The 18107-nt window shown below is 47.1% G+C and overlaps 1 pseudogene; it reads right to left on the bottom strand.

Moving 5' to 3' along the window:
- Positions 1-6376: 6376 nt before the first annotated feature.
- Positions 6377-14915, bottom strand: LOC125756579 (uncharacterized; annotated as a pseudogene).
- Positions 14916-18107: the final 3192 nt, after the last annotated feature.

Genomic DNA, 18107 nt, shown 5'->3' on the forward strand with positions numbered 1-18107 from the left:
CAAGTCGAGCATTGAGTTTCTGGGTCATGTGATTGATGCTACGGGCACTCATCCTTCTACAAGCAAAGTGGACGCGATCTGAACGCACCGACGCCGTCATCAAAGCAAGAACTGCAATCATTCCTTGGGCTAATTAATTTTATAGCGATTCCTAAAAGGAAAAGCAGAAGTCGCGGAACCACTTCACCGCTTGTTGGACAAAGCCAGTGCTTGGAGCTGGAATAGCCAGAACGACCGAGCCTTTGTTGCGCTGAAGAACTTGTTATCGTCAGAAGCGTTCTTATTTCGTATGACCCGAAGCAAACAATTGTGCTCTGGTGCGATGCATCACCTGTTGGAATTGGAGCCGTGTTGGCTCATCGGGAACAAGATGGCACAGAAAGCCCAATAGCATACCCTTCTAAAACGCTTGGATCGAGCGAGCGAAATTATGCGCAGATTGAGAAGGAGGCTTAGCCATTGTGTATGGCGTAAAGAAGTTCCATCAATATTTGGCGGACGTAACTTCATTGTTACGACCGATCACCAGCCTCTGCTGGGATTGTTTAACAGAGAGAAACGCATTCCGGAAGTTGTTTCCCCAAGAATGCTTCGCTGGAGTCTTCTTTTGGCTGCATATGACTACACGTTGGAATAGCGACCAGGTCCCCGCAACAGCAACGCTGACGCATTAAGCCGTCTTCCAGTACCGGGACGCGAAGACGAGACGCAACCACCTTGTGACGTGTTGCTGTTGGACGCTGTGGAGTATCCACCCTTACAAGCATCTGACATCGCCGAACTCACTAAGGGGACCACATATTGCCCACGATGAAGAATTACATTCTCTCTGGTTGGCCGAAAAAGTTTGTCAACGATCTTGCGGCTTTTGCAACAGAAAGAATGAGTTATCTCTGCATCGGGATTGCATCCTGGGGAAATCGAGGTCATACCTCAGCAGCAAGAGATAATGTTCTTCGTTTGTTGCACGCAAATCATCCTGGCATGACAGCTATGAAGAGTCAAGCAAGATCGCTAATATGGTGGCCGAAAATGGACAAAGAAATTGAGTAGTTTGTGCGTCACTGTGAAAGTTGCCAAATGAACCGTCAAAGCGATCCAAAAGAACCAGTTCACTTCTGGGTTAAGCCAGATCAACCTTGGATCCGTTTGCACACTGACTTTGCCGGACCAGTACAAGGCGATGTTTTTCTCGTCGTGGTGGACGCATTCTCCAACTGGGCTGAAGTGAAGATCATGCCTTCCATGAAATCTTCGGCAGTAATCTCAGCTCTACGTGCACTCTTTGCCACTCACGGAGTTCCAGATGTTATCGTTTCCGACAACGGAACCGCATTCACGAGCGAGGATGCAAGCGTTTCTCAAGCTTAACGGCATCCGCTCAGTGTTAACAGCACCTTATCACCCTTCTAGTAATGGAAGGGCCGAAAGAATGGTGAGGGAAGTAAAAGAAGCGTGAAGAAACAGTCGGAAAACGACACCCAGTACAAGATATCTCGCTTCCTATATAAACAACATACCAACCCACATTCAGAGACTGGAAAGAGCCCGGCGGAGATGGTGATAGGCAGAAAATTACGTTCAGCATTAGACAAGCTGCACCCAGTCCATCAGCACTCCACCTCTGACATCACTGTGAAAGGATTTGGTGTAGGAGATTCGGTCTACGCCCATGCTTCGCTGCGGGACCGCGATGGAAGTTGGCTGAAGTAATCAAAGTGAAGGGTCCTGTCCTCCTATCTAGTTCGAATGACAAATGGAGACACGCACCATAGGCATCGCAAACAAGTGAGGCGCGCATGGCCGACGAAAAAGCCTTCAGAGCCACTACCTGACTACCACTTCCGGCTTCCTCCGGTACAATCGCCTGTCGACGTGGAGCTGGCACTCACCAGCCCAAGTCCTCTCTACACGCCCGAGGGACCCGAGCTGAGATCTACACGAACTCGTAGACCAGTCGTTCGTTTGGCTCCACTGTTAGAGACATTGTGATATATTTAAACTTAAAAGGGAGGAATTTAGGACGAGGCACCAAACGCCGCTCTCTGTGTTTAGACGCACGTGAGCCACGTGCAAATGACGTCATCTGTTAGCCGCTATTTATCGGAACGCGCAATAAACATTTTGTTCTGTTGCTGAGCGTCTGGCTCCGAGTCACGTTTACTACAAAAAAATCACACCATCTCCCGCTAAAGGGACCATGCGGCGACGCTGAGCAGTGTTTCGGCATGTAGAGCCCGTGTCTGAGAGGTGGAGTGGTGAGGGGGAAAGGGAAGGGGAGAGGTGATTTGGAGAGGGTAGAGAGGGGAAGGGGAGAGGAGACGAGAGTGGAGATTCGAAGTGGAGAGGGGGAAAGGAGAGGGGGAGGGGAAAGGGAAGAGGGAAGGGAAGGGGAGAGGTGATGTGGAGAGGGGGAGGGTAGAAGGGGAGGGAAGGAGAGAGGGGAGGGGAGATGAGGAGTGGCGATGGAAAGTGTAGAGGGGAAATGAGAGGGGGAGCGGAGAGGGTTTGCGCATGCGCAGTACGGGTGGCCACGCCGCACCCAACCACCACAGGATTGAACTCCGCTCTAAAATGCTTCACATCTAATAAGCAAAAAGCGCTACACCGAAACCGAAATCCAACAGAGTACACTGTCTACGTACGACGTAGGCGTTGTTACGAACGAACCGAAAGTCGTGCAAGGCATGCCGGTCACGCCGGTGCGAAGTATAAAAACTGTGACAGCCGGGACGAGCAGGCGCGCAGTGGAGAGGTGAGCACGCCGCGCATCAGCTGTAATGTCCTGCAACTTACAGTGCCGCGTCTGATACTCACAGTATCTGGGCCAGCACAGCAGACGCTCGCTGTAGCGGCCGAAGTTAGCGGTGCCCTCGGCTGCGTCACTTCCGCCGCCTTCCCAATACTGACGTCAAAGACGCAATGTTGCCAATAATTGTGGGAAGCCAGAGGGGTTTGGAGACAATCTTTAAAATTCATTTGCGAATAATCTGCGCATGTCTCAAGCCTGTAATTTTGACTTTGACGGAAACGTGGAAAGGAACGTTGAGATTTATTGAGATCCATCGACCTCGAAAAATCGCCGGAGTTGGCCTTTAAAGATATGAACGTAAATGCCAGAAGCATGTAAATAAATTATACGATGTCCAAGCGCTAACTTTATAACATGATAACGAGACATGGCTTCATAAAGATTATTGGATAGCGAGATAACTCACAAATCTTATCTCATAATTAGGAAAGACGTAATGGTTGAGGTGGGGAGTTGCATTGCTAATTACTGACAATATTGAGTTTAATGTGCTATCTATTACTTATGACAGTGTGCAAGTGTGGATTAGGGCACTCTTTAAGAATTGCGCCGTCCATATAGGTGGTATATATAGACCACCAACTTCACCAGTCCAAGTTCTTTCCAGTCACCGGTGCTTCATTGGTCGCAATATGCAAAATGGTGGTGATATTACCTTTTGGGTGACTTCAACCTACCTGTAATATACTGGAACGACTACTCGCCTGGAGCAGCAGATATTTCTAATTGTGAGAGCTCCTTGAACTTCTTTTGGTTTTGGTTTAAGCCAGGTGGTGAGTGACAATACAAGAGTATGTACGCGTACTTCATGTATCCTCGACCTTGTTTAGATCTAATCAATTGCTGCCTTTCCTCCTGGCCTGTGAGACCAGCGATGGTATCTATGATCATAAACGTAGTGCTGTCTTTAAGCCTTTCTCCCCTGTTGTCAACCATTCACAAAATATGTTTTAAACTTTGCAAGAGCTGACGATGTTCCAGTTCAAGAATTGTTAGAGGGCTCCTATGAGCGTTTTGAGAGTATTATAAGCATAACCACAACCGGATTATCTCTGGGGATATTAGTTTTTTCTTGGTCATGTCTTATATAGAACTTTTTGTACCAAAGCGTTTTAAGAAAAGAAGTAATAGAAACCCTTGGATAACAAGAGAAATAATACACTTAAAAAAGACAATTAAAACGAAAACGTAAGACTTATAAAAATGATCATAGTGCTCAGAATCAATTGGCCATTCGACAACTTGGTAAGGATATTAAAGGACTTGTGAAGGAATCCAAACAAGGTTCTTTGGCCTCACAGTACCAACAATTTTAAGGTAGGCCTCGGATAAGTTTTGCAGATATGTTAATCCATCAATGAAAGCTCGCTCATTGACTCAGTCTACGGGGGATCCTACCGCTGAGAGTTTTATTGAATATTTTGCATCAGTGTTCACTGACGATAACGGTATTTTTCCGATCATTGAATTACCATTAGACAGGTCACCTATGACTGACGTCGAAATTTGTCAGCCGGGATTCCTCAACCTTTGGCTCAATTTCAACGTAAAAAAAGCCCTGGGCCCGATAACATACCTAATGAGTTTCTATACCGACACGCTGAATGGTATTCGAAATATCTCGCATCAATCTTTTGGTCTCCACTTCCGTGTCGTTCCTTACCCAAGGAGTGGAAGAAAGTTAAAGTGATGCCCATTACTAAAAGCGGCAGTAATGACAATGTATTAAATCGGCCTGTTTCAATTACTAGCACTTGTTCAAAGCTGCTTGAAAATAGTTTCGAAACACCTATTAAGCTATTAAAATGAACACTATTTATTATCCAACTGGCAACATGGTTTTTGACAAGGTTTATCTAGAATATCCCAGCTCATCGAATTTCTTCATGGTCTTTCGAAAACAATTAACTCTTGTGCACGCACGGATATGATTTTCATGAACTTCGCGAAAGGCTTTCACAAAGTGCCTCGCGGTAAATTACTCAGAAAATTTATGTTACGTTCCAAAGTCCTACCATTACAAACTGGTTTTCATATTATTTCATTCTCGTGAGCTATATGAAATCTGCGGCACTGTGTCTTCAGTTTGAGCTGTAAAGTCGGGAGTACTCCAATGTAGTGTTCTGGGACAACTTCTGTTCCTTTTATTTATAAATGATCTCTCGAATGAAATAGACGTTTCTGTCAGGTTCTTCGCAGACGATTGCATCATATACAAAAATACACACAGTAAGTTCAGGTAGAATTTCAAGAAAACTTACAGAAAATCTAAAAATGTTGTGATGAATGGCAAATGGTGCTAAACCTCTAAAAACTCTAAAGCAACCCTCTAAATTATTTTAACTATACGTATTAAAATAATCATAAACATTAAAGAGTTGAGCAACATAAGTCCATCGGAGTGATTTTTGCAAGAGATCTTTGCTGGAATCATCACGTGGATTATATGTGTGCAAAGGCCAACAAATCTCTCTGGTGTCTTAAGCGCAATTTGCTGTTTGCTACACAAGAAACAAAATGTGTGGCCTACAAAACGCCTATTAGACCAATGATATAATATGCTAAAATTGTCTTGGATGTATTATCTGTTACAAACATCTCGAAAATTGGAAAAGTTCAGCGTCTAGCGGTCCGGTTCATACTCAGTTAAAATCAGTTAATATCGGTGGACGGATTCACCATCTCAACTGTGTGCACTAGCGGAGCTACCCACAATTTTGGCTCGAGGTAAATTGGAAAGACTTAATATATTTACCCGCTTATTAGTCACCATGTTCATATAAGGTATGCTGACTATTTTGATATTCTTCGTAGTGAAACTTGCAGACATCGCCCTTCAATTTTATTCGTGATCCTGCGGTTTACACTGATTGTTACAAGTACAGCTTCTTCCCACGAGCTATCAGCGAATGGAATTCCTTGACCTAAGAAGCCGCTTCATGTTCATCCGCAGATTTACTCGCTTAAAACACATAGCTCATATTCTCATTTGTAGCTAACAAAGCTTTTTTGTCTGTACGTGATGTATTGCATTTAAATTTACTATCTGGTTGCGTTTCTTGGTTTATTCATTTTGACCCTTTAGCTGTAATTTATTATTGTACATGTTAATTATGTTGTGATTCTAGAATGATTGTTATGTTTTCATATATTGTTTTCCCCCTGAAATAGCCCTGTTGTAGTGGTTCTTGGGCCCTCAGACACAAACAGCGATGTCAAGGGCAAGAAAAACATTTATGGACGTCACAAAGTAACAATTACATTCACTTTCACTGACCAAACAATACAATAGCTCTTGCTCAATTCCTAAACGTTACAGTCCTTCAACTATGCTCACGCGAGTTGTCGGTGCGTCCTCACAGTCGGACGTCACTCAGGTTAACGCCGAAGGGGCAACGACGCAGTCAAGAAAGGTAAACGAATGTTGTGCGAGAGTGCATGAGTAGACTAGGCACAGCTCGCTCAGGAATGCGAAGGCCCACGTTGCGCCCGACGTAGCACTAAGTTCACGTCCTCATCAACTGGTTGTGCCGGACCCGCTCTGACGTCGCAACATGACCACGATCACAGCAACTGGTTGTGCCAGGCCCGAATCTGGAACAGACTCAGCTGCTCGCCTTGGCCCGCATGCTAGTCCACCACAGGAATGGTCCGGAGCACCAATTCGTCTCAGGGACGCGCCGAGCTCATCCCGGCTGATCTGACGGCACCAGCTCGGTCCGTTTAGGTCCCTCAGGCCGAACGTAATGCTCTATAGCCAGCTGGCCGCGTTCTTGCTCAGCCCGTCGACGTTTCGAAGCTCACGCGCTTCACGTTCATCCCCGTCTCTCACGCACTCCTTCGTCTTCTTCAGTTCTGTTTTCTGCTTAGGTTGTGGATAAATACCTTAACATTTGCCCCAACTTTCAGTAGGTAGTGCCGCGGATAGCGTTAGTATGGATGCGAAACAACGGAACGCAGCAAATGCAATCAACGAGCGTATGCAAATAGTGTCAAGATTACAAGCCTCCTGTCACTACGCCAAAACTATTGAACACTTGCTCGGCACACTCGGGCACGGAAAGTAAAACGCGTTCGTCGCACGTTTTATATAGTCGGCGGGGGCATATGCTGTTTCACACACCCGTATACATAGTATACGTACAACTAGGCGCGCACAAACTGCCTACTATGGTGATTGAACACGCGCCGACGCGCGGCACACACAACGCACGATTCACACCGTAGGTGTCTAGTTGTCTTCACCTGGTCCTTTTTGTGCAGCGACGACATTACACCATGCTCCCGATAGTCATAGTCAATGAATGTTGTTGCCATGTCACTTGCATATCTTAGTCCTGTGGCGTTGACAGTGACTGAGAACGCGGTGGCTGAAGCGGCGGCTTCGGCGATGATGGCGTCTGATGCATCTGTGCACTGAGGCTCTCCGTGCCATCGCTGCGGAGCGTCAAAAACCCCGGACGAGATTGAATTAGGCGGCCGGTATTGCGTTGCTCGAAGTAGGAGTGTTGCCTGGCTCGTCGGCGCGGTGGTACCCTGGGCGTCCTCTCCAGAGGCAACCATGCCTCATCTCGTGGGGTAGGTTTACCGCGGTAAGGCGTCGCATGCTGTCGCGAATTCGGCCATGGCGAGGTCGATAGCTGCGACGATCCAGATGGACTGGCCGTTGCTTGCCATCTCTTCGCGCATGCCGTTTGGGTATCTCGGTTTGCTGCAGACAGACTGCTGTCACTGGGTTCAGACCTAAGTGTACGTAGTCGGTTCGCGACGCGACGCGACGCGACGCGACCTGGTTTTGTCGCCTCCCCCGAAGAATTGTAGATGTTTTTACCGTCATTTCCTCAATGTCCGTGCTGCCATTGTGATTGACGCTCCGGCTTTCCATCACTCCCGTGGTGTCCACTTACACGGCTCCTTTGATGTTGCCAAGGGCAACATGATATAGTGAGTCTCGCGGGCAGTGAGCACGAGCCCCTCCCTTAAAAACTGGGGTATCCAGGAAGACCACAGCTTCGCGCAGGCAACAAACTGCGCGGTCAAGGAACAGTAGCGGGCGATACGTACCGGTCATTTTTCCTTTGTCACTAATGCCTCTCGCACTAGGGCCGTATCGCAGCCAGTATCGCGCAGGACGGTAACTGGGCGTTTATCCATGCACAGCGGGAGCTGGATCGACACTGGAACACAGTGCTGATTCTACGCCAGAGGATGGCACAGGCTCGTTAACACAAGCGAAAAAATTACACCATCTCCCGCTCAAGCGAACCATGTCCCCGCTGCTTCGCTTCACACATGGTTCCTTTTAGCAGGAGATGGTCTAATTTTTGAGATGCGAAGCAGCTTTTGCTCGGGGCTACGTCCGGCGGTGGCGCCCGCGCTACACTACGCATGCTCCTATTCTGTCTCCTCTACTCTCCTACGCTTCCCCCTTGCACGCGCATCATTCTCTCCTGTGCAACGCTGCGATGAGCGCCCTCCTACCTTCCCCCCGCTCGCGCCCTCGCTCTCTACTTCACAGCGCCGCGACGAGCGCCAGCGCATGCGCGTCTCCTGCCCTCTCTCTCCTCCTCTACGCTCCCCGCTCTCGCGCGCCTGTCGACCGCGTTCCCCTCTCACCCTGCGAGGACTAACGGCCAGGCTAGAGGAAAGACACGACGAGCGTATCGTTCATCTTCGCGTTCCACGGCACTTTGAATGGATGGATGCAGCTTACGGCACGGGACTTTGCCACAGCTTAAGAACCTGGCGAGCCAGCTCCTAAAAACATTACACCATCTCCCGCTCAAGCGAGCCATCGTCGCGCTGATTCGCATACACACATGGTTCCATTTACCATAGGGATGGTGTAATCTTTTTTTTAATGAAGATGCCGTCAAGCCCTTCACGTGCTATCGTTTCCCTGCTTCTTGCTATTAAATGTATTTCTCCAAACAGCGGTGCGCAGCCACACAAACCACAATGCAAGGTAGGTGTAAACCCACACCATTCTTAATTGATAATACATGGTTACTTAAGCGAGTAATAATGCTGCGGCCGCTATAGCCTGCGTTCCACTTGGCACAGCTCAATGGCATTTCGCAAACGGCGCCCATCATGCAACGGAGACCTGGCCTGGTGGACAGGTATGCGTTGACTTTTTGTGAAGAAACACGGGCACAAAGCTTCACTTTTTGTGAAGAAATACGGACACAAAGCTTTGACAGCTTGTTGGGTGCCGAGAGAACCACTGGAACATCATGCCTGTTTGCAATGTTTTTCGGAATTGTGGGTCAAAATCGTGCATGTAAGGGAGAACCCTATTTTTTGCACAACCTCAGGCTGCCTGCTTCATGTTTTCAACTTCCAGAGCAAAGATTCTAACACACTGGTGAAGACCACCGAAGGAAGCCGGCTGCAAGCAGCCTTAAAATCTGACTGGAAACAGTCGTCCAGTCGTCTATGGCCTCCGAGATGGCGGGCGCGAAACCCGCCGCGCGCCCTCAGTCGGAGGCCATTTGCACAAACATGTTTCCCGACGTATTGCCAGATGGCGCCCTTATCTCACGCAGCTCTAGTCTATCGTCTTTCGGCGACATTTTCAGCGAAGCACGCAGATACGCTGCCAATTTTTTGATGATGACGACTAACACCGGTCGTAGAAAAAGCACTGCATACCTCCCAAAAACGAACGGGTTGATAGAACGCCTAAACCGCACCACTGCTTACATGCTATCGATGTACGTTGACATTGAGCATAAGACGCGGAACGAAATCCTGCCATACGCAACTTTCGCGTACAATAAGGCCCTACAGGAGACTACCCGCATCCCACCATTTTAGCTGGTCTACGGCCGAACTGTCACTGCGACACTCGACGCCATGTTACCAGTAGACAACGACAATTACGAGCCATCCAAAGTTGACGACTTTCTACAACGCGCTGAAGAAGCTCGCCAGTTTGCACGACACCGAATAGTTCAACAACAAGGCAAGGACGCAAGCTACTGCAAATTGCGCCGCAGATATGTTCAGTACCATCCAGGCGATAAAGTGTGGATATGGACACCAATAAGACGCCGCGGGCTCTCATAAAAGCTCCTCCGTCGGTACTTTGGTCCCTATAAGGTTCTCCGACGACTAAGTGACCTAAACTACTAAGTCATCGCCGATGGACACGAGCGCTCAAAACGGCAAAACACTGCGGAGGTCGTACACGTAGTGCGCATGAAACCCTATTACAAGAGACAATGAAAACGCTCCCTTCTTGTCTACTTCCCTCCATCGCGCATCGGGACGATGCGTATTTCGCAGGGGGCTAATGCCGCAGAGACCGCCGGCAATTTTTTCTCTACCGAGAAGCCAGCGGGCCGCTGGGTTAGCGTCCGCAATGTCTCGCGCCTGCTCGTGCTTCCTGTGGCCGCACCACACATGCCTGTCGCGCACGGTCACGAGACAGTGGGCTTACCTGCGAACTTTGAGAAGAAGTGCTTTCGTCGAACGGACACTTTTATGTGTCGCACGCCATAGCAGAGTCCTTGATTTTGCACCTAGTTATCTGGGCACAAGTTCGCCTACAATAAACGAGTGTTTGTGTTTCTCCTCTTCAATACCCTGCAATATATACCCCATATAGTAGACGGGAGGATGTCCGTCGCCGTAGCCCAGTGGTAGAGCATCGGACGCGTTATTCGAAGGTCGCAGGATTGGTACCTGAACGCGGCAAGTTATCTTTTCGCCACTTTACTTTCTGCACGTTTATACAACTACAAATAAGATGCCCTATACATTCGTTGGCATGACTGTCAGTCAGTTCTTTTTATATCGTGTCTAACAACGAAAAATGAAAGGCATGCTCGCTTGGAACAGAAGTGGCTGGTATAGGGAGGTACATGGGGCAAAGCTTTGCCAGACTGAGGTATCTGAAGGTGCCTTTCTTCAGAAGTGGTCCCGCATAGTGAACGAGTGGTGCGACACGTTACGGCCGCATAATATTGAAAATGTACGGTTACATGATCGATAACAGCGCTGCACGTCGGAGATGCACCAACAATAAATCATACGCATTGGGGCGCTCGTCGCAGGCAGATATCGTGCCTCTGTGTACTTACGATGTTTATAGCTCCTCTCGTCAACGTTTTTAGCTATACGAACGCAGCAGAAATGCGGAAGAAGAGTTATTTATGCATTATAATCGAATCACATATTCGAATTTTTCGAATATTCGAAGTTATGGAATATTCGGAACTTTTCGAATACATGATTTTCGAATCGAATACGAATATTTCGAATGTAATATTCGACAAATATTCGAAACTTTCGAATATTCGCACACCCCTAATTATTAGAGAAGAAGTCACAGATTCGCCTCAAGGGCGGTGCAATGGATGTGATAGCAAGCATTTGGAATGTCACAGGAAGAATGGCAAGCAGCTAGAAACATGCTGCGCGCCGCTCAAGCCCAAAGATCGCAGGAAACCAAAACACACTTGCAGCGCGCTGCTCAAAGAAAAAATTGGCCGCGTATCTGCGTGCTTCGCTGCAAATGTCGTGTAAAGACGATAGAAGAGGCGCTGTGTGAGATATGGACGCCATTTGGCAATACGTCGGGAAACATGAGTGCTGTGTTGCGTGCTGGTAGTCCCGGCAGCAGCAGGCGAAGACCGGCGGTGACCAACGCGACCGGCGGGGACGCCAGCCAGCCCGAAAACGCGGTTTGGCGCGAAGCGCTGAAGCAGAGAAACGTCCGCACTCAACGAGTACTCTCCACACACTCTTTTTTACACATCGGCTGGGTAAAACAGGAACGCCAGAGCGGCGCCCACAACCGGCAGCCTGAAGGCCGCCCACAACGCTGCTTTTTCATTTTTTAAATATTTTTTTTCACCTTCTTGCCTTCTCAAACTAAAGTTTTTCAACACCAACCCATGGCATTCGTACAGTGCAACAGAACCGAAACCGAAACACAACAATGAGCTCGTGCGAAGGGCACGGAGGAAGGCAAATTTCAGCGCAGTCGCATTTTCAGCTTTGTTGAAACAGCGCTCACTAGACGACGACGTAAAAGAAGGCACAGGACTAGGGTCCTTAAAATTACGTATGTATGTATTTTCTATTAAAGGAACACGCCCCTAATACTTACCTAGTGATGTTGCACCTCAGATATGCATGATATTTACTTTTTGATCGACAACGTTCACAAGTATCGACAACGTTCACAGTTCAAGACGGCTGGCCCTTGGGCAAGTGGTTCAACTTTGGCCGAGTGGCTGAATGGAGGGACGTGCCGACAAACAGAAAGACAGACAGAAAGACAGACAGACCAAAATTTCTGCGTTTAAGTTCTTCAAGAAAGACTATCGTCTTTAAAAGAAGGATGCACGAAAAGAACGCACAGGTATACATAGCACGAGCATTAACTGTCACAGTTGTTTATTCAACGAGCCTTTACGTCGCCTCGTAGTGATTCAGAACTATCGGTAAATTGACACTAGATAACATGGATAGTTTGTTTGAAACTATTGATAATGCTACTATCGATAGACTATCGATAGTACAATTGATAGTATTACTATTCTAGTAGTTTAGTATTAATTAATTATTTATTAATTTTACAAATAATGCTGCTGTCGGTCAGCGATATTGCCAGAACATTCGCAATACTCAGCTCGTTTTGTTTGTGAGGAATTTTTCATCTAATGAAGTCACCGCAGTTAAAATGCCGGAATATATCCATTGAGACATTCATTCTTAAAAACTAGCAGTCACATTTTACAAACAAAAGTTAGTGCATGATTTTTTTTAATTTTAAATAGCAAAATGCAACATAAATTCGAAGTCTTGAAGTTCCGTCACTTGTAACGGCTTCCTTTCCGCTAACGCTGAACCACTCAATTTATTCATTTGCCAGCCAAGCACTCTGGTGAAGGAACACAAACATATCTACTTTCTTGCCCTTCAGCCTGCCAACTTTATCGGAAATGATCTGTCCAGCCCGGAGAACACGCGTTCTACAGGTACTGGGATTCCTAACCAATCTTCCAAGTTCTTCCTAGCCATTTGAGAGAGCGGTGTTGTGCAGCATTGCAAAGATTGCCAAAATTTTTAAGGGTTGCTCTTCCATTCCTCTAGAGGAAACACTAGGCACTGGCGAACCATCAGTTCTGCGTTCGAGGTGGCGGTTGAGGACTCGTGTTGCTGCCTCTCAAGGGAACGCAGAATTCGGCTTCCTGCCGCAACTTCGTTAGGAACCGCCTGCTGTCTAGTTGATTCAGCCGCAACACCAACTAGTTTTTCCGACATTTGCTGACTTAGTTCACCAATCAAAAAGCTTTGACGCGATGTGCGTTTGTTCGAATCGAAAACGCTATCTCCTTTAGTCGCGGGTCCAACAGTGTTGCCAGAGATGTTAGCTGCATTTCTTCAACTGTCCATTCTATATTGCAAGGAGGAGATGCACTCTAGAAAAAAAAACTTCTTTACCAACTTCAGTTTTCAGGTTTGTTTCGATACGCTCATCCAGCTCTCGTGCGGTTCCGCAGGCCACAGGAATTGCCAACGAAACGGTAGTGTACTCATCTTCAGACACTAATTTCGTGGCTTCCTCGAATGGTTCCAATACTTCCGCAACATCCTGAATGTGCGTTGTGTCCTCTGCTGGTAGCGGCCTGGTTGCCCGGGGCAAGTTCGATAGCTTTAAGGTCAGCAACTGTCCCACCTCCAAGTTTGACGTGAACAGCGCGTGTGATACACAAGGACGAAGAAATGACGAGGACTAGCGCTGACTTCCAACTGAAATTTATTAACACAACCATAGAACAACGAGAACAAGTAGGCACACGTGATCAACGCTCATTTGAATTGCGCATGACGGCAGGCATGGAGAGGGAACCAAGAACCATGAAGAATTAATAAGCAAAAACCACAAAACCGCGAAAAGACCGGAGTAAGTCTAGGTTATCTGGCCGGATGAACTTAGGTAATCTATTCTTTTTCAGTGAGGGCGATTGAAGGTTTGCTGATACAATTGCCTTTAGCGATGGCAGCAGCTTCAATGATTATACGCGTGCTATCCTGGCGATGCCTAGCTAAAATCTGTGTGTTATCAAATGCTGGAGCGCACCCGCATTGTGAACAGTGCATTGCAAGAAAACCTTCTGTCCCTCTGCGTACCTTTTGGTTATGCTCTTGCAAACGTACGTTAAGGCACCTGCCCGTCTGGCCGATATAAGTCTGTCCGCATGAGAGTGGAATGCTATAAACAACGCTACTAGAGCAGTGGACGAATTTTTTCTTGTGGTTAATTTGCATGCGCTTTCATCCCGTTTAACAGGGTTGGTCCTGACACTCAGCTCATAATCGCGTATAATCATTGAAGCTGCTGCCATCGCTAAAGGCAATTGTATCAGCAAACCTTCAATCGCCCTCACTGAAAAAGAAATAGATTACCTAAGTTCATCCGGCCAGATAACCTAGACTTACTCCGGTCTTTTCGTGGTTTTGTGGTTTTTGCTTATTAATTCTTCATGGTTCTTGGTTCCCTCTCCATGCCTGCCGTCATGCGCAATTCAAATGAGCGGCGATCACGTGTGCCTACTTGTTCTCGTTTTTCTATGGTTGTGTTAATAAATTTCAGTTGGAAGTCAGCGCTAGTCCTCGTCATTTCTTCGTCGCGCTGTTCACGTCAATATGGAATACCAACTAGCCCGGTCACACACCTTGCTCCACCTCCAAGATCCTTTTTAGCATATAAGATGCTGTTCCACCGTGTCGGTGTCTCCTGTTTCAGTTTTAACGGTGGTGCCATACCGACATGATCTTGCTCTTCTCGGAGCTTGGCGGCTCGACCTCACGTAGCGCACAATGTTCTTGCACCAGCACGGCTGCTTGTTCTTCACTGCTTTTTTTCACCCTTAACAGTGATGTTGAGCGTATGAGCGAAGCATGGTAGGTGCTCGAAACCCAGCAGTCCGGCTGCAAGGGCCATCCTGTTACCGTTGTCTGTGACAAAATCAACAATTGCCTGACGAATATCCCTGTGTTCAAGCACACCTCCAATGGCATCGGTGTCGCTTTGCGCCGTGTGTGCTCCCTGGAAAACTGCTGTTGAGAGCACCGCAGACCACATACAGTGAACTCTCAATTGAGTAAACTTCAAGGGACCCAAGGAAATAGTTCACTCAACTGAAAGTTCACTAAACTGAATATTCACTAGAATATGGAACAGCTTTGTGTACTGCAGACATTAGAGTCAAAAGTGTGAAATGCAATTTATTTTGAAAAGGAATCTGTAATTTTAATTTGAACTGGTGCCCTTAAAGCGCAAGAAGAGACAAAGCTTTCCAGAGAGTACGTTTCTGTGCACTGCCTCTGGCACATGAAGATGGCCGCACAATACCGATGATGCCGATGAGACGGACAAAAAAAGAAGGGGCGAACTGATGCGCACGTGGCTCGTTTTCGTCACCCGCATGGCCGCTTTTCCTCGGCGGCGCTGCATGCACAAGCGATGTCGCGCCGCCGCCGATGGATGGGTGATTTAGTGACGGCTCGCATCGGCTATGCCAGTGCTGCAGTGCACAAAACTTCGTTGAATTGATTTTAAAAATGAGCCTGGGTCCGAGGATCAAGTTCGTTCAACTGAAAAATTCACTATTCTGAAATTCGTTTAACTGAAATGTTTTTGCATAGAATGCATAAGAAAATCGCCGGAGATTTTCTAAAGTTCGTTATTCTGAATATTCGTTAAACCGACGTTCGTACAAGTGATAGTTTACTGTAGTTGTGTATTCCAGAAAATGGCACGTGACTGTCATGTAGTTCTCAGCCGTGCATGAGTCCAAATGTCTGCTGTAATGGCACAACAGCTGGTTGGCCTCTGTGTACCACGCCATTTCGCCGTTGCATTGTCTTATAATTTCGACAAAATAGCATAAGAAAGTTGCGTTCTGCTCAGTTTTATCGTGGATCTTACGCGTAGCAGAAATTTTAAAATACTTTGTCAGTAACCACCGAAAATGGCTACATGTCCCTTGCTGTCATCAGGGCTAATTCCTTGTCCAGATTATTTTTGCTTTCGGTCTGGTTGCCATACATAGCTCCTTTCAGTAATAAAGAAATGCAACTTTTTTCGCTTCGGTTTTGAGCGGCCAGCCGCATCCGTGCAGGCATCCTGTACTTCTTCGCACTGTAATCGATCCTCGTGAAAGAGAACATTTGCGTGGCACCGCTTATGTGGTACCTTAAATTAGAGGTATTCCCGCTGGTTTTACATTCCTTCCTGCACAATCTGCACTTGGCATTTCAAGACTTTGCATCTTTGGCGAAGTAATCCCAAACCGCCGCTTTAGCCTTCAGAATCCTATGAGCTGGAAAGCGAAATGAATGACCGGTTCAAAGGGAATTGTATGCTTATGCGCTGAGAAAAAAGGTCATTCTACCGAATGGGTTTTGCAGAATATTATATTCTTATTCTTATGTCCATCGTTCCGGTTGCGCATTAGTTTCTTCGAATAACGCAACAGGCACCTCGCACTTACGAAATATACCACGTTTTTTTTTACTGTAGGCGCCGTTCATACAGATGCAGTAATCGAAACACGTGTAGATGGCTCAGAATCTACTCAGAAATGCATGGAACGTCTCTATGAACTGTACTATAACTTAAAGGTGGGCGAGTTGGATCCTATCCCTCGTTGAGTAGCACACAAGCAGGCAAGACACAGCGCTTGTTCCATCTTCTGCATTCGTTTCTTGACTGCTTGCGCACCCAATGAGGGATGGGTCTCTAGAAAATCGGTACCTAAAAAACGATCTATCCACGGCACCGTTCAACACGTTTACGGACGAAATCTGTCCACAATTGACAACTCACGGTCTTTGCCACAACATATACGAGAGGGCCTTGACGTTTTTGTGCATATGTATTACAAACGAAGCGGTGACTCGTCACCGCTCGGAGGGGCAAACGAATGTGCAACTACGGCCCGCTTGACACGTTCCGTCCCTAAAAGTCACTAAGGAAGTCGAGATTCGCTAACTTAAGAGGATTATACTAAAAGAAAGCACATGTAAAACGCGAGGTCACACTACACCGAATACGGAACAGCTGATCGAAGCTTCACAAAATAAAAAAGCGGCATTGTTAACAATGTTCAGCAAAATATAATAAACGACGCCCTAGGATGTCACGCACGTGAATAAAGTACTCGAACAAAGAAGTGCATGCAAGCAAACAATTGCTGTCATACATCACAGAGTGGTCGGGTGCCACAGTGCCAGTTCGCTTCACGACACAAACGTGCTTCGAATCAGTTCCCAAACGATGTGTTCAGAATTCCTTGCGCAGTCTACATCGAGGACAGGTAGGCCGAGGAACGTATTGAACATCTCACATTACATGCGAGCACGTGCTTGCGAGCGGGGTTGCTTGAAAGTTTCGTTTTGCGTCGAAAACGCAGTTCCTCGCTCGAAAGAACGAAGAATTGCAACGTGATATGAGCTACCGACGTTGTTTTGGCCTCTCGTTTTTCTAGGCTGGCGAGGGCGGACTCCGTTTTGTTTCGAATTCGCGACGGATATAGCAGTTCCGTCCAAAATTTCTACCGTGATTTGCTTGGTTTGCCTATCCGTGGAAAGGTCCAGTAGGCCCGAAACTGCATAAGGAGTACACAAAGAAATACTGGTGGCGCGGGTCACTTCAGTTGTAGTAAATTATCTCGAGCGATAGCGCTGCCTTGTCAATCATGTCATGGCTATCCCGCCATAGACCACCTACTCGGAGAACCAAGTTTATGCTTCGATGAGTTCGCACGGTTGGTTTTATAGTGTCACGTTCGTGACGTCGACGAAAGCAGTAGTCAGCACGTCCGTAATAAAACTCTTTATTTGGCCGAACTTGTGGCCAAGATACTGAAAGTCAAACTACAGCATACACTGATAGCGGCGAACAGAGTGTCGACCGTCGATCAACTGACAAGCGGTGAAGCACGTCGGCATTTATACATGTGCCGTCGAATATTCCAGCGTTATCGCTGGTTGTCGCGCAAGTTCTAGAATAAGCTCGATTGTGCGTATCTTGCGCGCAATCCTAACAAAACGATCCCGAATAATCGCAAAGCCTCTCTAACAATGAGGCGCGGTTCGCGCTGAGCGTTGCTGACAGTCTTTGTGGGCGATAACAGAATACAGCAAAAGTGACAAAAAGAAACGCACGTGGCAATGCCCCCCTCTGCAAAAGCATCGTCCCGATGCTTAAAAGATAACAGGGGTGGGGGGGGCTATGTATGCACAATAAATAACAACAATGCAAGAAAGTACA

The sequence above is a fragment of the Rhipicephalus sanguineus genome, unplaced genomic scaffold, assembly GCF_013339695.2.
Source record: "Rhipicephalus sanguineus isolate Rsan-2018 unplaced genomic scaffold, BIME_Rsan_1.4 Seq206, whole genome shotgun sequence".
NCBI lineage: Eukaryota > Metazoa > Arthropoda > Arachnida > Ixodida > Ixodidae > Rhipicephalus > Rhipicephalus sanguineus.